Below are 22,625 nucleotides of genomic sequence, written 5' to 3'. Positions count from 1 at the left end.
GCTCTGCGGCATGTGGAATCCTCCCGGACCGGGGCACGAACCCGTGTCCCCTGCATCGGCAGGTGGACTCTCAACCACTGCGCCACCAGGGAGGCCCAAGAGGTATGCAATTTTAATTAAAATATAGGAAAGACCCACCAATAAAACAAACATATTCTTTGAGAAGCCATCAGCTTAATAAAAATACCCAACACGTACTAAAACTAGCTGTAGAATCACTAGAAAAAATATGCTTTATCAGAGCTTCTTTCTTCATTATCACAACCTCACAGCCAACCCTTTCAAAAATGAAGTTGCCTCTATTATGAGCAATTGTAAGTTTGGTTGGGGAAATATATACACACATATCCACAGAGTTAGAATTAATCCTTTCCCTTGTTTAACCACAAAAATGATTGTGCTTACATTTTCAACTAAAGAGATTTTATGAAAAGCTTATTTTTTGCAACACTGCCTCTTAGCCTGAGTTGACCCAAGGTCTTTGCTTATTAAAAGAGTCCTATTCATGATTTATAAGATATGACTAGTGCGTTTATTACTATTGCTTCTTGTACTGTACATCTTGATTACAGTATAACTACACAATTAAAAAAAACACCTCTTACTATGATTGTGAACCTTGGGTCCATTAACATAGAGTTTACAGAACAGTGTACAATACCTTCTTAATAATCCAAACACCATAAGAAAACACATATATTGCTCGTTGAATTACATAAGAGGGTTAACTCAGTTTAGATAGCCCTAGCATATGCACAGTCCTTAAATACATGATTTGTACATGGTAATCCACTTGATTAATTAATGGAATTTATTGATTAATGTAATAAAGGTGAATAGCTGATCCAAAAACTTCCAAGAATAGTAGTTATTTCATATTTACATTTGATCTATTAAATCTCCAGAGAACATAATTAGAATTTAATTATTCAAAGTATCCTGAAAATACATCCCCATGGAATTGGGAAGAAGCAATGATGTTTCTGCTTGGGGAAGTCAGAGAGTATTCCAAAGAAGTGTCTACACTTACCTGAAGCTACTCCTTTCTCCCTTGCCTGTGGCAGTCCCTGTTAATGGAGCTCACACTGTACTCTTTTCCTCTGTGCCTAGATGTGGTCTTTCATGTTCTTTTTTTTAATTTTATTTATTTATGTTTGGCTATGTTGGGTTTTTATTACTGTGCACGGGCTTTCTCTAGTTGCGGCGAGCGGGGGCTACTCTTCGTTGCGGTGCACAGGCTTCTCATTGCAGTGGCTTCTCTTTGTTGCAGAGCACGGGCTCTAGGCACATGAACTTCAGTAGTTGTGGCTCGCGGGCTCTAGAGCGCAGGCTCAGTAGATGTGACGCACAGGTTAGTTGCTCTGCGGCATGTGGGGTCTTCTCAGACCAGGGATCGAACCCGTGTCCCCTGAATTGGCAGGCGGATTCTTAACCACTGCACCACCGGGGAAGTCCGGTCTTTCATCTTCTTAACAGAGTACTCCAGAAACTAATTTTAAAAGGGATGGAATGTTTTTACCAACCTAGGCTGAGCATGTTAGACAAACCTGACACAGACAAGTGAATATAAAATGCTCCCAAAACTCCTTGCTAGCAAAGAATCTGGTCGAGAACAGAGGTATTGGTTGAAGGAGCCACGGGTGGACACTGGAGTGAGAATTTATCAAACACTAGCAATTTACTTTAATGATCATTTCCTGAGAAGTTCTAAAATATTTTCAGTGTTTAGAGAATTTGTTTAGTAACTAAATGGAAAAGTTTCTACTAAGAGAAAACTCCATGCACTTATAAGAACATTCTACTTGCCCCACTGTTTTTCGTACCTATCTCTGTTTGCCAATATCTATAATACAGATTTTGGAAAACATATTTTGCCTCATGAATTTAAGAATGATTCCATTTTCTATCATGACATTGGCAGTGCTGTTTTTTCTTTCCTTTTTAAGTTTGTTCTTCAGTAAAGAAATCAGATACAACTTTGACTTTGTATTTCCTGATACCTTTCTCAAAATGGTTTGACATGTTGGTTGATAAATCATGCACTAGAGGCAAGAGTAATGGTGATGAAAGTGTTGCAGTTTGTCCATAATATATGTCCATAAATATATGGATTCAATAGATATATTTGGCCCAAATGAAAAGATGAGAGTTCCTCCATCATTAGCAGGTCAGGTGCTTGCTGCACAAAGGCAGGTCAGCTTTAAGGGCAGGGTCTGTTTCCCACACAGGCAGGAGTGCCAGGCTAATGTGAGTTCAAGAGCAGAGTTATGGCTGCTGATTTCCCAGCTACATCCTCCTCCATTTATCACCATACTGTACATTCTCAGAGACTTTGGTGAGGGAGTAAATATAGGACAGAACAAATTATTCAATTTCAATTTAGACTAAAATTAAATTTAAATCTCATTTTATATGTGTATCTAAGTCCCACAAAAGTGTCAGTTCAATTTGAAACAAGATTAATAAATAACTAGTATATATTTAATCCTATCTAAGTGTCAAGTATTGTACTAGGGTTTCATTTGTATTGTCTCCCTTAATCTTTAGAGGAAAGAAAAAAAGAGTTATAGGTACTATTACTGTTTTACTTTACAGAGGAGGAAATGCGTCAGAGGAAATAAAGTGTGTGTGTGTGTGTGTGTGTGTGTGTGTGTGTGTGTGTGAGAGAGAGAGAGAGAGAGAGAGAGAGAGAGAAGAAGGGAATATTCCATGCAATATAGACCCCCAAATCCACACTAGTAGATACTATAGTAAAAGAGAAAAGCAAAACAGTTGTAGCTGGGATCAAAAAATAAATAAAAAGGTAAATATTTCTGTGGATAAGAAATAGAAAAACAAAACAAAACATAAAACCAAAGCAGTGAGTAAGGCTGAAGTTATGGTCCTGCAAGGCTGTGGATCTGGGTGAAAAAAAGAAAGGCTACATGTTTGGCTGCTGTAGGAAACAAAAGTGCCAATTACAGGTTGAGCTAACAGAACTATGACTGCTGCCTTAGAAAAAGAGAGAGGGGTGAGTGGGCTGGCATGATTCTGATAAGGCAGTTAAAGTGGGGGAGAGAGAGTGTAAATAATCACATGACATTCTCTTTTTCAATATAAGTCTGCATATTATATTAAGTAGTATAGTGCTAAGAAAGACATACTCAGTGATTAAATACTCATGATAAACTCACTCTGCATACAATTATAATAGGAATAAGTATGTTTTCAATTATTTAAAAAAACATGAAAACCAAAACAAGAAGATATGAATATAAAAGAAATATCAATTGAAATCTTGGTGATAAAAAGATAGACACACAAAAATCCATAGCTATAGTAACCGTAGGCTGAACACAGTTGAATAGAGAATTATTATAGAGCAGGACTTCGGTTGCTCCCTGACGTAAGCTGACCAAACTATATACCTACTATATTGTAGTGAAATTCACTACAATTTCACTTCTGGCAAACCCAATCTTTTCCCCCAGATACATAATTCTAAACCTGTGCCCATGGACCCAATTCAGCAATTCCATATGCAACTGAAACACAGTTCCCTATTTCTAAAGAGAGACAATCCAAACTTCATCCAAATTAAAGTTTTCCTCAAAAAACAGGAACTTTAGGATATGTGTTGTTAGGAAACTTAGGATATTCTTGTTCTTTATAAATATGGTTTCTCATTATTCTGGCATTCATGACCAATAATAAAAATGAACCCAGATACCCATTCCCACTTTAAAGCAGTGGAGGAAAACTATTATAAAGAAATGTCAGTGAAATGAGAGCAATATGCCCGTGATATAAAACATACACAAATAGTACAGGACAGGGATAACAAAACTCACTTTTCTTGTTTGAAGGAACTCTCTTGCCCATCATCCTCCATAATGATATATAAGGATACTGTTCCACTTATTTGTTTTTTGGTTTTAAATCCATTCTCGAGTATTTCCTTTGATGGATATAGAATAATATGGTTTTGAATATTTGCCTATCAACAAATATGTTTCTTTTTTTGCAGGTGAATGATTCTAAGCTGGGTGTAGATACTTAGGTTCCAATCCTTTTCTTTCAGTAGCCTATAGATGTTATTCCATACACTTCTTCCTTTGGTATTATAAGGGAAAAGCTCAATGCCAGTCTAATTGGTTTTCCTTTATAAAAAACAAAAATACAAAAAAACAACTTGTTTCTTTTGTGTGGAATCTTGTTAGAATTTTTTATCTATTTTTAGAATTCAGAAGTTTGGCCCAAAACTTTCTTCGTGGGTGTGTACATGAGCATGCTCGTATGTGCATATGCGTGGGAAAATTCTTCGCTATCATTTCTCTAGGAATTGTCTCTCCCCAACCTCTTTGTTCCCTTTTTCTTTAACTCCTATGTTTCAGCTGTTAGACTTCCTGGATATGTCTTACAAGTTCCTTGTCAGTCTCTTTGCATTTTTATCATTTCAAGATTTCAGGATACTGCCTTATTTTTAACAATCACCATCTACTTTTTCAGTATTTCTAATATTTTTTAAATTTAAAAATTATGTTTCCATACCTGAAAGCCTTATTATGATCATTGAATTAATCTCAGTGTTCCTTTTTATTTCTCTAACAGTTTCATCTGTTTCCTCCTGATTCAAGGTGAGATTCAAATTCAAATTCCAGATTCAAATTCACTGGAAGAACCTACTCGTTTGGATTGTTTTCTTTGGGTGTTCTGTGTTCTGTGCTAAATTTTCTTAAGTATGTATTTACTCTTGGCTTTATTTGCCTTTATGACTCAGATCAAGCTATTGAGCTATCACGAGGGATACAAGTGGTGGGAGGTTCTACAGTATTTACAACTGGGCATTGATGATGTACCACCCACAATCCGTCTGCCCTCTGTTGAGGCTCCATCGGTAACACTTTATACTTCATAGTCTCTTTCACTGAAAAAATTGCTATTTTATGAGATTTAGGTTAAAGTGTGTCCAATGGTATGATGCTCCAGCATTTCTTCCAAGGCTTGAGTGCTCTTAGCACTACACACTTGTTCAAATACCAATATCTATGGATTTCTACAGGTTGAGTTTTCTCCAAGAACCTCAGAATGTAATTCTCATCACAAGACTGTCTACCCTCTGTCTCCAGGCATCCTTCTGGCTAAAAGAAGATAAACGTTCTGCGTATAGCTTCTCTTTCTTTCCAGATCCAAGTTCAGGTTTGGGTTTGAGGGCAGGAGTTCTGTTTTTCTGGCCTCAAGCTTTCATGTGGAGAAGCTTCAGCTTGAGTTACTGTTTTGCTCCAACCACGTCTGAGTTTTCTGTATTTTAGAACTGATCATCTGTGGAAAAGTTGCATTTTGTATGGCTCACCCATGTAGTCAGTTTATCAGGACAGGATTGAGCTCAAAAAGGGCAAAGGCCTATGTTTTTACTGGGGGAATAGATTTGATGCAGTGCAGAGGGGTAGGAGCCCACTGCCTCTACACTTCAGACCAGTTTTGAACAGTAATAGAACTATCCTGAACTTAGAGTTTAGATAGTGGTATGCTTAATTATTTCCTCATTGCCTCAATACCCAGCAAAGCCTAAGACGTTTATGATCTATTCAGTAGTGCTTCATATAAGAGCAGTAGTTGAGGATACTGGAATTGAGAGGGTGGGATGGTCAGAACATCTATTGAGGAATCATTTTTCCAGAATTTCTTTGGTTATTACATTTTTACTTGATGTTTGTGGAGCTCCAGCTCTTTTTCTAATAACAATACATGGTCTGTCCATTTACCATGGATATGTTACACTGATGAATTCAACTACTTCTTTTGCTCATCATTGCATGGAGAGATCATTCTAGTATCTATATTTTCAGATTTATCAGTTTTTCTTCTCCTAAGCCACTTTACATCATTACAAAAGATCTATTGAAAACATAACCAATGAAAAAGTACCACCATCATGCCTCATTTATCTTCTTCAGGAATAGCTTCAGAAAAAAAACCCACACCATCCTACAGCACATTCCTATAATTACAGACACTCACTGTGGCCCCCACAAGCTTTAACTTAAAACTGTGATTGAAATCAACTTGTTCTTACACCATTGGGCTTATTCTTTATTACAAAGTTGTTCGTGTCAATGCCTCTGAGTTATAGTTATATTGGCCATCAATTTCAAAGGAGCCCTCTCCAGTGCTTTTTATATATAATATCCATACCATTCTTAATGATGGTAATCATAGGCAGTGTTATAGAGAAGTCTTGATTACTAGGTCACAATTGGAAATTGTTCAGATATGCACTCTATATAGTAAGAATGTGATCTTACTTCTAAAATTCATTATTCAAGAACTCTTTGTCCTGGTAACTCACTTTGAATTCTTTTTTTCAATTTCAAATTTTGATTTTTTCCTTACCATTTAAAAAATGCCTAAATGCCTCTGTAGATAAAATCATAATAAGCCTGCATAAAATGTTACAAAGAAAGAAATTGCATTGAGATACAGAAAAATCCCAGCTATAGTTTATATAAATCCATTTCCTTATAGGCCAGATTTGTTACAGACTTCATGGAATATTTCACGGAACTCTCATTAGAGGAAGAAAATTAGTTTTACAACTCAGGAAAATAAAACAAAATATATAATCCCTTTGTATCAATATTCTATATAATATTTTCTCTTAAAAGAAAACAATCTCCATTTAAAATACATGAACATTGAAGGCACCTGCTTTGTACTCTGAAGAAATGTACTGTACTTTCTTCTAATCTGTATTACAGTCTATTATCTAGTTCCTGTATGAAAACTATTTCAGCTGTATTGTCTTAAAAATTAAACTATTATAATGTAGCTCAAGCAAGTGATAGATCTTAAATTCAGTATTCAGTGTATAGCTCTCTACCAGTGATAGAAATTGATCATTAAAAATCTCCAAAGTCAGAACATATTCAGGGGAGAAAAGCCTCAATTTGACTTTTAAAGCGACATATTTCATTCTGCCCAGACAATAATTCTCTGGTATTATTTGGACACCTCTTATGTGCAGAGTGTCAACAGACCATCAGTAAGAAACATGATTTTAAAGCTGTTTTAATTGCTGAACTTTTTTTCAATACCTTTTGCACTTTGTCCCTTGAATTGTGGCCCCTTTGCCTATGCTGAGTGATTCATGACATTTCCAACTGCTTAAGAGCTGGTCTTCTTGTTATTCCTGACTCTGTCTTGATGAAAGCTTCTCTTGAGTGAAATCTCACTATTTCCAGAATATTCCACCTTTAGCCTTTCCTCGCTTTCTCTGCTTCATTTGTTCCCACTTCTTATGATACTTACATATTTGTTTCTGAAACTCCCTCATCTTAAACCCTGCTACAAAGTCCTACCCAAAAAAAATCTTTCCCTGAAAATTTCAGTCCTAATGGTTCCATATAACATTAATATTTAACTATTTTTAATGTCACCATTGGCTCTTACAAGTTTAATTATTTAATAAATATTGGAATTTTGGAACATTGGAATAAATATTTGGAAATATTTGAATGAATATGGGATCTCTAAATCAGATCTTGTAAGGCAAGGCCCATGTTATCTCTTCCTTTAATGCCAGGCATGGACTCTAGTAGGAACACCATATATCCATGTTGACTGATTAAATTGGTTGTTTCTTCTGTTTGTCATGCTATCTGTCATTCCCATTTCACTCCCTGCCCAGGAGCTCACTAGTTTCATTGCTCTTATCTATCTTTAGAGCTATACCATATGGTGAGACTGGGTGTGCAAAGGATTTGCCCAGCACTGTACGGCTGGCACTCAAGGTTCTCATATTGAATATTATGCCTAGGTATGGAATGAAATTACATAGCCATAAAAATTTGCAGAGAAACTCACAGAATTTTGGAATTAAGTGATGTAGGGGAAGAAAAATCTCTTTTACCCATCTTAGGTTCTCCAGCTGAGGCCCTATAAATTAGACTGGCCAAAAACAAATCAACAAGAGAAAACCGAAACAGAAGTTTATTAACATGTACATCATACATATGGCACATGGGAGTACCTGGAGATGAGTGACTCAAAGATTTGGTTAGAACTTGGACTTATACAGCATCTTAACAAAGAAATAATACATTTTTAGAGAAGTGGAAAGGTCCTGAGTCTCTAGGGGCAGGAAAATGTGGAAAGGTAAACATATGAGAAACTAATGGTAGATAAAGCCTCATTAGTAAATCTCATTATGTAGATTCCTCTGATGCTGTCTCCAGGCTGTTAGGATCTAAAATTTTCTTCAGTAATTAACTTTTTTTTTAATTGAAGTACAGTTGATTTACAATATGATATTAATTTCAGGTATAGAGCATAGTGATTCAGTTTTAACAGATTGTACTCTATCAAAAATTATTACAAGATAGTGATTAATTCCCTGTGCTGTACAATATATCCTCGTTGCTTATCTATTAAGGGAGGGTGCAAGTTAGGGGTATGGGATTCAAAAATACAAACTAATGTTCAGTGATTAACTTTTGTCCTTCCTGTTGGAGAGGGGAGGAGAGACACCTTCCTAAATTTATGTTCTACTTTTAGAGAAATAGGAGGAGGGCAGAGAACTTTTTTGTATCTAATTCCTCTCAATTAACTTCAGATCAAAATAACCCCTATGCTAAAGTGGCATATTTTGGGGGTGGCATAGTCTGCTACCCTACAGTGATTAAGTACTTTGCCCTGACCATTTACTTATAAGACAGAATTTAAAGTATAACAAGTTTCTAAGATTGGGATAATTCAAAGGTAGGAACTCAACATGTATAAGTGGCATATACACTTCTTTTTTTTCTTTTTAGATTGACTCTAGTCACAAGATCCTCCAGGAAAAGTTTTTAAAAAATCCTCTCTCTCTCATTTTAGAACACTGCTACCCAAAGGGCAAGACCACACACACAAGTCACTGAAGTTAGAAAAGCAGAACTAAAGCTTCAAAAGTGATTGAAGGAATTAAAAAGAAAATGCTAAGAACTCAGCTTATCTGATGAGTAACAACAATCCTTAAGCAGGAGAGAGATGGCAGTAAATCTAAACAGAGCATCAGAAAAACTGGCTAATTGTTTACATGATTTCTTTAACATGAGCAACTAAACATTAAAACAAAAACCCCTGGGTGGATGTTAGAGTTCATTGCATATAAGTATTTACAGTAACATATACTTGACTCTCATAACAGATATGCGTTCACCTATTTTCTACATATTCTTTCTTTCTCTTTATACAGTCCTTCCAAGAGCACCTCAAAATTTTGCTATAGATGGAGAATCCTGGTCTGGCTGTACACTGACTTTCTGTTAGGTATACTATATTTCTGTTATATTCTGGTATACAGAGGATGAAGAAGTACAAAAGCCACAGCCTATACAGAATGCTCACTTAAACATAATTATTTTTTTCTCCATGTGCTATAAGTGCTACTGTGCTGAGATGTCAAATGTGATATAAAAATAAACCCAAATTATGGTATTCAATAATTTCACTGAATTCTACAGTTTTAAAATGATCTCCTGTTAGTACCATGAACTATTTTAATCAGACTAACCTTTTAACTTTGCAAAATACCTCTCCTTTTTCTTCCACCACATGCAGCCCCCTCCAGACATAGACACAGATGTCATGTGGTTACACTATTTCTGTACTATCTATCCCTACTCTTGTTGGATGGCTTCTTCTTTCCTCTCAGCCCATCCATATCCTGACTATTCTTTGGAAGTCGTGGGTCAGGTGACACTCACTTGACAACACTGATGCTTCTCTTCTCTAATGTCTTTTTATTGTTGTCAATTATATCAAATATAGTCAAGCACATGCACATAGGACACACTCAGTCAACTTTATGATGATTTATTTCTCTGAAGATGGCATCAAGAAATCAGGGGCCATGCATATGAGCCAAAAGTATGATATTTGTTACTCTGAGTCAGTTGGGCACTGTCCCTATCAGAGTCCTGCCACTTACTAGGGCAATAAAGAATTGCTATGGGGAGATGTGGTTGTACATGATGCTTACCTGAATGTTAAAAAAGAGCTCCCAAAACACCACTGTTTCCCTTGAAAGCCTGTATGGAACTGTCATCAGTGCCTTTTTAAAGACATTTATGATGATATTTGTGTCTCTAACTCGTACAACTTGATTTATGAGCAAGATCAAATATAAAGAAATAGTGAAATGGAGAGGGCTTTTTATAGGTATCCTCCTTCATTTTCTTCTTTCTCCCACTTCAGTTTCTCCAGTGCTCCCATACTGCTTGCCTTTCCAATTACTTAAGAAAATTAAATATGTGACACTAATTTCAGTGCCCCACTTGTTCCAGAGATATTTGCAACATGAAGCATGAGAAGAAAATGCCTAACATGAATTAATAGAGTAAGATTGGTGGAATTCAAAGCTGTCAGGGGCAGGCCACAGGAGAATATATGGAAACTTTTGAAATTTTTTTAATCGAAAAATTATATACATTACCATTTACTGTAATGGGCACAAGACTGACTTACTGTTTTCTACCTTTCTTCTTTCTTTTTTTTTTTTCTTTTCTTGCAAAGCAAGAACTGGTGCTGTATAACCGGGCCAAAAAGTTCTTAGAGAGCAGAATAACAGAACCCAGTAGTTCATTGTGCTTTGCAGGCATTGCCAGCTGTGCTGAGATCTGCTTTAGGGGCTACATGATGTGGACAGAATGCGGACTTTAAAGTCAGAACACACAGAATTCTTAGTGAGAAACTGCCCCTTTCTAGTATGTAGCCTTTGCAAAAGGCAGCCTCTGTGAGTCTCAGGTTCCTTATCTGTAATAATATATCATGTCTCCCTTCCTCACAGAACTGCTGTGAGGATTCCATGAGATAATATTCATGTAAGAATATTCCTACAGGAGGCTCACTAGATGAGTCATGGCCCAGGAGCAGCATGCACATAATAACCTCCTCGGGGATTATTTTTTTCTCCCATATCCCATCCATCTCTTAATGGATACGGAAGATTAGAAACATCAGTCTGGATGGAGAAGGGTTGTATCTGGAAAGAGCTCACCTTCACAGTTATTTACTGTAGACTCCTTTGAACCAAAGGGAGTGTGCTGTTTTGCTTTTAATAGTATGAAGCCGCCTTGAGACAGGAAACTGCTATGCTACCACCCCAATACTAGTCTATATAAGTCCATAGCAAAGTGAGGGAACAAATAGAAACAAAAGATACGTGTACAACTTTTCATTATTTTTCTCAGTGTTTGGTGAAACATGGCTTTCCTGTGATCATGCCAAACCAACAGATTCCTCCGAATCCACTATCACTTAACACACACACACACACACACACACACACACACACACACAAACTTATAAATATGCATACTGATAGGTGACAGGTAAATAGTGTTTCTAAGAACCATACACATCTCTGATTGATTTATAAATTTTGTCTTTTTGAATGTAAACTTAGGATTTCTAACAAAACCAGCCTTACATATAGCAAAATATTTTAAATTTAATCGAGTTAAAAAACAGCATTTGTAACAGGTATGTGCATTTTTTATCATTGATTTATGTAATCAAGGAATTCTCTGAATGGGTGGTGAATTTTACTGTATAAGGTATTTTTCTCCCCTAATTTAAGAAAGGTAAAAATGGATGAACCAGTATATAAAAGTTCTGATAAACTTTAATAGACATACTGCAGTAATTTTAAAGAAAAAAGTAGACAGTCAGACCAAAATTAAAGTTCAGTGCTAAATACACTCAAAATATTAAAGAGTTGAATGAGTATAAATGGAAGGAATAGCATAGAAAAATGCTACAGAAGGCATCAAATAGAAGAACCAGAGGCTAGAGAGAAACAAACTACAATAAATATGGAAGAACAAAGGTAGAAATGTATTTAAAAACTGCAAATTTTAAGACAGAAAATATAAAACACAATAGCTAAATGCATAAGTAACCAAATTAATATTGATTAATAGTTATTAGGGTCAGCCAGATTTGAATACCTTTTCCCAGGGACAAAATGTACTGCACATTTTTCATATAATCTTATTTATTCCATTTTATGTTCTGAAAGTATGTCCTATTTGTCAAAATGATTATGCTCTTACATAACTGTATGCTAAATAACCTTTACAGAAAACTTTTCAGAAAATGAAAACTTGTTTCTCTGCAAATTACTCTTGAAATTGTAATCATGCAGACAATCAAAATGTGGGAAAAACTATCTGGAGTATTGTTTCAGTCTTCCACTTTATTTTTTGTGTGTAGATACTGGCTTAAGTTACCCATAACACATGGGTGATTGTCATGAATCTTGTCAGGAAGCTCAAATGCAAAGACAGTACTAAATCTAGATCAAACACTCCCAAATTTGGTTGGACACTATTCATTGTAATGAAGATTTAGAGTTAATCCTGCACTTAAAGAGGTGACTAAAAAGGCATTAATATATTACACTTAATTGTACTTGAATCACAAGTTGTATTACCTCCTTTGTGAGTCTGTCACTGGAAGCTCAGCGACCCCAATTCCAGCCTTCACTATAATTAATGATGGCGGTTTTCCTATATCTACTTGCTGATGCCATCTACTGCCTGTGATGTCTCACTAAGATAAATGACTTAGCCAATTGCAGATAAAAATGTTTTCTATCAGAAGTAGGCTGTGACACTGCAATGGAGAACAAGCTCAGCCTGACTTTATGAATGGTTAAAATTTCCTTGCCAAAATATGCAATGGTAAATTATATTGTTAATATTGATTTCTATCCATACAAGGGTAGCGATGTCAACAAGATCAGTTCTTTTAGTCACATCTGTTGTTGTAGGATAAAAAATATCCACTAACTGCCAAAACTGAATTTAATACAACATTGTGGGTTTAGATTTTAAATTTACTTTAGCCCATCAGGCTTTAGTTTGTTAGGAGGAATAAGAAGTGGAATATTGATGATTTTTACCCATTGCAATCTGCCAACCTTAATGTGCAATTTCACTGAAAAGGACTGAAGTAAACCAAGATTTAGGGATACTTCTATCAAAAGTAATATCCTTGGACTGGAGTAACTGTCATTAATTTTTTTCCCCCACATTGTGGAGAACTTAAGTTAGTTCTAAAGAAGTAGACACCTTTTAGACAAAAATTAATGATCAGTTTAAAAAAATTGTATTTGTGGTGCACATGAATAAAATTTCAGAACTGTGACTTTTAAAGCATAAAAGGCAAGACGTGTAGAATTGTAATAGTATTTCAATATACTATCTTTCCTCACCGAGAGATTTCATAGGAAAAAGAAAATTACACATGAGGAAGATATTTTCCCCCAGCAGTGCTGGTCATTTTCTAAACACAGCTAGGGATATTTTTAAAACTGAAATAAATCAAATTTTGTTACTTGAAAGATGAAACCTTCCAGCGAAGTACAAGTGAACAAGAAATAAAGGCCAAACACTGTCCGTGTCAACAAGGCCCAGAGTGATTTAGGTCCCTGAGACCTTTCTGACTTCAACACACATCATATTCTTCTTTTCTCAGTGGCCTCCAGCCGTACTGGACTTCATTCCTTTCTGTACCTGTGCTCATGTTGCCTCCCTCTAATCTCACATACTTATTCTCTCTGCCTAGAAAACTCTGTTCTTCCACGTTCCCATCGGGTGTGCAGTCTCTCCATTCTGGTCTCAATTCAAAAGTCACCTCTGACGGAGACTCCCTGATTACCTTGACCAAAAACAAGATCCTCATCCCTTCTCCATTTTAAGTTTTCACTGCATTTAGCACTCTCTGAAATAACTCAGTGTGTTTACTTCTTTGCATGTGTTTCCATGAGTTCAGTAATATTGTCTTCCTTTTTCAAAGCTATACCCCCTGACACATAGCAGATTCTCAAAACATATCTGTTGAACTAATGAATGAATATATTGACCATCATATTAGAATATTTTTAAAATCCCTATATTTGCTCATATGAATTATTCCCCCAGTGTTTTTCACATTATTTTCTTATATTTTAATAAAACATATAAGTAATCGAAATTAGAAATACTACTCAGCCATAAAAAAAATGAAATAATGCCATTTGCAGCAATATGGATGCAACTAGAGATTATCATACTAAGTGAAGTAAGTCAGAAAGAGAAAGACAAATACCACATGATATCACTTAATATGTGGACTCTAAAATATGACAGAAATGAACCTATCTGTGAAACAGAAATAGAATCAGGGACATAGAGAATAGACTGGTGGTTGCCAAGAGGGAGGGGTGAGGGAGAGGCTTGGATTGGGAGTTTGGGATTAGCAGATGCAAACTGGTATATATAGAATGGATAAACAACAAGGTCCTACTGTATAGCACAGGGAACTATATTCAGTATCCTGTGATAAACCATAATGGAAAAGAATATGAAAAAGAATGTACATATATGCATAACCGAGTCACTGCTGTACAGCAGTAATTAACACAACATTATAATTCAACGATACTTCAATTAAAAAATGTCATGAAAATTACTTATATGTAGAAATTATACCAGCTTTCTATAGGAGAAAGGAAAAATAGGGAAGATTAAATGGGTCTACTTCAGAGAGCTTTAAAAGACAAAAATGCAAGTTAATTTTAGAATTCATCCAATCTTATTCATTTTGAAATTATTAGATTCTTTGTTGGTTCATTTGTATACTCATTTACTTACATATTTCTTGATTTAACAAATATTTATTTAACCCTGCTATGCATAAAGTACTATTCACGGTGCTTGAAATTCATCACACAAGAAAACCCTGATCTTGTGGAATTTACAGTTTATGGGAATAAATGAGCAATAAACCTGGTATATAAGAAACATATATAGGATTGTTGGATGCTTGTTAAAACTCTGGAATAACAGAGCAGATGGGGGATGAGGGAAGACAGCAGACCACTCTTGCTGGTTATGGACTTCTGCATATAATGTATGCTTTGCTACTTGTTCCTCAGAATCTATATTATTTTCAAAAGATTGATCCCTGACATGCCAAATTTGCCATTTTCTTTACATATTTAATTATTTTTATTGCTACCACTTTTAGTTTCACTATAGTGAAACGCTTTTTTGTAACACTTTTTTGTAATATTTTCAACTATTAACCCAGCTTCTGTACTTTTTAGACATAACATAGACAATGATATTTTCAAAAATAAGATCATACCCAGAAAACATACTATTGCTGAACAAAGCACACAGTGACTGAAAGGATGCCATATCATCACTAATGCCATCTGCCATTGTTTTGCACAGATCCCTGTTTCCTTCATGAAACTTACAGCACTCTATAATAATATTTTGGTTTTTAACTTATTTATTATTTCCCTAACACTAGATTTTTAGCTTCGGAAGATAGGCTCATGTTTCAAAATTTTTTTCTTAATTTTTATTTTCCAGTGCCAGGCATATCATTAGCAATTAAAGCAATTTTTGAAATAAATTAATGAGTGCATCTGTAATTGTTCATGGTATCCCATAATGTACCCAACTGTTGTTCTGTGGGAAGAACTGACGTGTCCCTTTACCGAAATGCAGATGATTTAGATGAAGAAGCTAAATATTCAACTTTGCAATATAAAATTGTGTACATTTGGCTGAGGGAGAGTTTCTGTCCCTGTTGACTTTGTTGCTGTATTTGCCTGGATGAGAAGGCTGGAGGAAACAGATGGTAGAAATGCTTCTTTTCTTTAGAAGACTTAGAATGGATTACACTACATTAAACTGTATTGTTATATTGTAGAGATGAGAGTTTTTGTTGAAAATGATTCAGAGGAAACAGCAGATTCTGGGATAAACCAGAATCTGAAGAAATGAGAAAATTGAGAAACAAGTCTTCATTTGGGGTAATGGGAGAATTTTTTTCTCTGGGTATCATAATTATTAAATGTAGAACAGAATGCTCCACTGCCTTTTTGATAATGAAAGCTAAACTGACCTTACTGCTTGTAGGCAAGTTGTCATCTAGAGTGCCAGACTGTTAGGAAATCCATGTGGGTAATCTTGGGCTAGAGTGCTCTGAAATGAACCACATGTATTGGCACTTGTAAATAACTGATTGTGTACCCCTCTGTTAACCATGAACTTTCAGTTAAATCTTTTGTAAAGTTGCAATTTAGTCACAATCCTGCTGAGAGAGTTTTAGGGGAGGACCTATTTTAAGTCCCTATGTCAAAAGTTAAAGTGGAGAGCTGTTCCTTCCCTACCGTCATGCCCTGACTCCCATCTGCTTTCCAGTTCATATCTGCAATGGTCCAGAGGATATGGGGGCTGGAGAGGGAATGGGAGGCTGAGGCAGTCATGCAGACTGTCATTCAGTACTGGTAATTATAGAGACAACAGCCACAGCAAGAAGCAAAAAGGTCAAATTATTAATGCTCATTGAATGCTTACTTTGTTCTAAATGCTATAATGTATCAATTCATTTAATTCTCCCAATACTATTGTTGACCTGAAATAAGCAGACTGCCCTGTATTTCTCCAGCAAAGATAGGTTTATTTGGAATCAGCAGAGAATTACAATTTGGAGTCTGCAACAATGGCAGCCACATGCAAGTTCCCACCCCACAAGGGAAGGAGAAAGCTTTTATAAAGAGGAAAAGGAAGTTGGTAGTTCTATAGTAAACAAAGAGTCTATGGCTCTTTATTGACTGAGTCCTTGCCAGGAAAGGAGAGGAGTTTTTCTACCGTCGGGCTCTGCTACCGTCACAGGGCATGAGAATTCTCCTTTCTGATCTTGCAGCTCTGTTTAATTGAGGCTTCTGTTTATTAATTTTTTACACTATGAAGTAGTACTATTCTTAACATGTGAGTCGTGACCACATTGAACGGAGAAGGAAAAAAACATTAAACAAGAGACTGCCACTCTGACTGTGGTTCAGAGTCATCATAATGTTGACAGTAACTGATATACACATCCAAGTTGATTCTCATTAACTGATGAAAACCATCACACTTGTTGTAGAAGTCCTATTTATTGAGGGCCCCTTTGAAACAGCTTATAGGCAAGGTTAGACTAGAACAGAAAACTGGAAAAACTTCTATTAAAATCTAAGTGTTGTGAACTATCTACTAGGATTAGAATATTTTTCCAAAAAGTTGAGAAATCCAAAGGACTTTGTCTTACTTATTGGACACTCTATATCTCCCATTCTCCCAGGAGCTTCTTTGCTAAGAAGAACACTAACAGCAAGGGTGCAATTTATGAAAGGATTTGCAGGAGCATAAATTGTTATCTGTTTGCTCACAGGGCTTTCCTGCAGAGCATGAACCTTGCTGATCAATTCACCCTGAGTATAAGAATAGATAGTTGGGAGCTAAATGCCTTGGTTACTCCATTTTCAGTCATTACTACATATCAAAACCAAAGTAAAGTTACTGAGGACACTTGAGTCTCCCTATGCCCCTTCCTGTCTTGACCTAGGTCTAGGAGTGAGAGAGAGAGAGACCTTTTTACTTTTATACTATAAACTCTTGTGTTGGGACTTCCCTGGCCGTCCAGTGGTTGGGACTCCACACTTCCACTGGAGGCGACATGGGTTCGATCCCTGGTTGGAGAACTAAGATACGGCATGCCCTGTGGTACGGCCAAAATCAAATCCCAAACCAAACAAACAAACAAAAAACCCCTCTAGGGTCAAAAGTGGGCTATTTTCTATAAAATGTTTGAAGATAAAAGAGAACTAACGAAGGAGAGAGTGACAGAGAAAGTTCAGTATCTGGAACCATGGCTGCCTAGCCTGAACAGCTGAGCTAGGACGCAATATAATTGGGGGAATGATTCTGTCTTTACTTATTTACATCAATCACTATTGTCGAATGGATCTGGCAGTGATCTCCACTGAATATTAAGGTGGCTTTGTAAGCAGAATCAACTAAGCTTTAGTGATGTTTTGGTATACATCCATAAATCCACCTGTTTATTTTCATATTCTTGACATTTTATCCGAGGGAAAAATACGTGTTTATTTTCTGCATATAGTGAGCTAGTTTAACCTTTTCATAAGCAATTTCAAAATAAAAGCATTTATTGCTGAAAGATATAAATATCAACCAACAAGAACTAAACTGTAATATCAATGGGCTTTCTAAGGTTATTGGGGTGAAGATTTAATGGAGCAGAGATTTCATAAACATTCCAGGATAAAATATGAAATGTGATCCTTACGTTGACATATCTGTTGTGAAGCTTTTTGTTTTGAATTTATTTCTCCAAGCAAACAAAATATTACAGATATTTTAAGGATATATGATATATACACACTAAGAAAAACATCAGCAAGTATCATCTAATTATGTAGGTTCTAATCTTAATAAATTTTTTCACTAGCTCATTAACTGCTCTGCTTTTTTCTTGCATGTGCCTTGGCCCAATGCACCAAAAATCAAACCTGTTGAAGGGCTTGATCTTTGTATTTTCATGTGGATTCCTAACATCATGTCTACAGGCACAACACACAGTGGGCTTAAATATATTTAATCCTTTTTTACCTTATTTCCTTTGTTTTTTGTGTATGCAATTAACGAAAATAAATATGTAGAAAACAGATAACCTAAATGTCTGTGTAGTACTAGGAACTGGAGAATACAGAAATGAATACTTACATCAATACCTTCTGCCAAGAACCCAAGCCTTTTGCCTGAAAATGGAATTTGAAAAAAGAAAGTAAAAAATAAAAAAAGAAAGGAAAATGCACACTGTGTAAAGAGTAAAAAAATCATATTTTACTTTTTTCCAGTTAAATATATTTTCAAAAAGAATTCCACCTAAAATAATTGGCATAGGACTCATGAAGTCTACTTGCTTCATGGGAATAGTTCATCAAAGCTCTCACACCAAGATTCTTGGTACTCGAGGGGAGGATCTCTGCTGTGTTCACATTTTCCCTGCCTATTGTTATGTATCTAAAGTGAAAGGCCATCCATCCTTCTTTAGCCTTCTATAAGGGAACCTATGTGATTCCAGACCTTACAAACTTCCTTCCTCTAAAAATTCTTAATTTCCTCCTAGTGGTTAAATACACATTACGTTTCCCCATTTTATTGCCAACTATTTGAAATAAGAGACTCATTACATCTTCTACTTCTTTGTATATACCGTAAAAACAATTGAGACTTCTACAAGCAGCCAATAAACATGTATTAATTGTTAGTTCAAGCTGGTTGAAAACTCATGTCTAATAAAATTATAAAGGGGAATTTTTTTATCTGTGTAATTTTATTTGTACAGCTTGGACAAATAGCTCACATTTGAAATGCCTTCAAATATGTTTTTCAGTCAATAAATATTTACTGAAAGGTTTCTATGTACTCAGTAAGGCACTGGATGAATCAAAATAAGGTTGAGCAAATCTTTGAAATCTAGTTTTATCCCAGCTCTGTAGAAAACATTTCTCTCAGTATATTTATACCAGTCTCTAGATGACTCTTTTTTGCATCAAATGTGACATGTTTTTCTAATGTGGTCTGAGATGATCATTTCATATTGTTACTTTAAGAATAAACAAAGTAAAATATTCAATAACTTTTGAAAACAAGAGTAAAAAATAGTGCTTTGTTTTAGAACATATTAAAATATACATGTAAAGTTGAGATGCTATATTTAATTTTGTTACTAAATAAATATTAAGTAAAAATTTAGTGACTAATTAATATGTAATTTAATTCTATTTAACAAATAGTCATTAAGAAGCACTATTATAAAGGTTAATGGATGTATCAATTAAGCAGAGCAAAATACCTAGATACAGAGGTGTATGTGTGTATGTACTGAATTCACACGTATTCATATAATTGTAAATATTAAGTATTTTATTATTGACATCTTAAAGCTATGGGGAAAATATTATCATATAGTATATAGTGATGATTGACATTTAGGAAATGATAATTTAGATTCCCTATTTACAACATAAATCAAAAGAAATTCTAATGTATTTAATACATACTAACAATAAAATTTTAAGATGACTTAAAAACTTGAATGCATCTTAGGGTAGGGAAGTACCTTCTAAGTGTGACACATCAAGAGGAGTGATAAAGAAAAAGACAGATTTAACTGCAAAAATTCAAACTTTGATATGGCAAAAAAATTACAATAAATGTCAAGAACTTTTAAAATATGTGCAACAGATTTAATAAAGATTTACTAATCTTACCGCATGATGAACACATAAAATACTTTGAAGACAGTTTTTAGTAGAAAACAAAAATCCCATTAATTATATGAGTAAGTTGAGAACAAAAGACACCACTAATGTTAATTTTCTTCACTTGCATAGAAAGAGATGAGGACACACAAAGCAAATTTGGCCTAAGTATTGATAAAAATAAAATAATTTCATGTTTGTTAATTGTTCATTTCACAAGTCAATCAAATCTTGCAACAGTATACAAAAAGTGACTTGACTTTTTAGTAAAAGCCTTACATATTCACTTCCCTTTTATCAGCTCCCTTCCTCGGACTTGAATATTATTACTAATCTCTGCATATAAGTGACTTTGCAGATGTTGTAATTGTATTCTCTTTCTCTGCGTAGCTAAATCCTCCCTATTTCTTCTTCACTTTCTCCGTTTCTTTGGGTATGATTTTGCTATGTAACTTTTTATATTGTGATGCGCACTGAAAGTAAAATGAAAAAGAGTGTACAGAAATAGTGAATAACAAGGGAGTATGAGATTACATAATGTGATTAAGGAGGGCCTCTCTGAAGAGGTTGCATTGGGGTCAGTCATGGTCAATCATGAGAAGAAATAAGCTAATAAAAGAGAGAAGAGTGTTTCAAGCAGAGGTGAGGCGGTAGCCAAAATAAAGGCCCTGAGCCACCAAGAGGCTTGTTATGTTAGTTCTGTCTTTTGTTTTTAATTGAAGTATAGTTGATTTACAATACTGTGTTAGTTTCAGGTGTACAGAAAAGTGATTTGGTTATATATTTTATATATATATATATATATGCTTATGTCTGCATTCATTTTTTTCAGTTCTTTTCCATTATAGGTTATTACAAGATATTGGACATAGTTCCCTGTGCTATACAGTATGTCCTTGTTGTTTATTTTATATATGGTAGTGTTATGTTTCAAGAGTTGCAAGAAGGGACATGTGGCTAAGTAACTCTGAACATAATGCTGCAGTGGCTCTAGGTGAACCAGGAGAGATAGGCAGGGTCAGATTATGCAGTCCTTTTAGGTCAAGGCTAAGTATCTGAATTCGTTCAAAGTGTAGTTGGAAGCCATTGAAGGATTTTAAGGTTGGAGAGCGGGGGTGACTTGATAAAATTTATGTTTTTAAAGATGTGCTCTGCTAACCTTGGTTCTATCTGTGGATGTCCCTGAAAATAATTACTAAATATGGACAAACAACACAAAGCAACTTTTGGAAAGCCCTGGAGAGCAACTGAGACAGGCTGGGTATAGGGCTCCTTTCTTTAAGAGAAAGGAAGGAAAATGATGTTACTCAAATATTTTGGCTGTTTCGTCTGAAGATATTTTTTGGTTTTCAGTTCCTAGGAATAGAGCCAAGGCAGAAAATGGCCTATTTTACAAAAGTGAGCTTGGAACTGAGAAAATGGATGGGACTTGAGGGAGAAACATCTTGGCGAGATGAACTTCAGCAAAGTGGATACAATAATCTGTATGCAAATTTTCTCTCAAGTAGTTGGCTGATTCTTCAGCTATGCCTGTGTAGAGCAAGATTTCAAGAAACCTGGCAGAAAACAGTGGCTAACAGCCAAACAGGTGAGCAGGAATTTCAGGTACACAGTGCAGGGAAGGCAGACACTTTATTCAGACCCTGACAGGTTGGAGGGGCCTTGTTTGATTCCAAGTGCTTCCAGCCATGACCCAGAAAGGTCATGAAGAGCAGTAAGATTCTGTTGTAGGAGTATAGCCATAATGACTCTGGTCCTAGAGTAGGGACAAATTGAAATAGCTGCTAAGAAATAGATTACATGGCGGATAGTGACTCAGAACCTTCAGGAAGGAGAAAGTTGATAGAATGAAAGCTCAAACTTGATTTTCCCAGTAGTAGGATTATGCAAGATTCATAAAGAAAAATAAACAGTATTTTTGGCTACCTCTGAGATGTGGACTCTGAATCTGGCTTGGAATGGAATCTACTGTCTTGGAAGGATTTCCTTGAATTAGCATATTGTTTCTGGAGAATTTGCTTTATACTATTTTCTGGATTTGAGGTACATATTAATCATTGTTTGCCAGAGAAAAAATAGGATGTGTGTTTGTGTATATGTATCTATGAGAGGTAGAGAGAGAGATTTGCTATAAGAAATTAGCTCACACAAATATGGAGGCTAGCAAGTCCAAAACTGGCAGGGTAGGGTGGCAGGCCAGAGAGCCAACGGTGCAGATGAAGTCTAAAGGTAGTCAGGAGGAAGGCAGTCCTCTTGCTAGGGAGGCCAGTCTTTTTTGCTTTATTCAGGCCTTCAGCTGGTTGAATGAGGCCTACCCATATTATGGAGAGCTTTACTCAAACTGCCAATTTAACTGTTAATCTCATCCACAAATACCTTCCAAGTTAACACATAAAATTAACCATCACAAAGTATAATTTGAATAACATGCATAGGTATTAAGTTTTCAGTGGAATGAGTTTTGACAAATATATATTCCTATGTGACCACA

This window comes from Neophocaena asiaeorientalis, unplaced genomic scaffold (assembly GCF_003031525.2).
Source record: "Neophocaena asiaeorientalis asiaeorientalis breed wild unplaced genomic scaffold, Neophocaena_asiaeorientalis_V1.1 scaffold11, whole genome shotgun sequence".
Taxonomy (NCBI): Eukaryota; Metazoa; Chordata; class Mammalia; order Artiodactyla; family Phocoenidae; genus Neophocaena; species Neophocaena asiaeorientalis.
Note: the sequence above shows the minus strand (reverse complement) of the source record.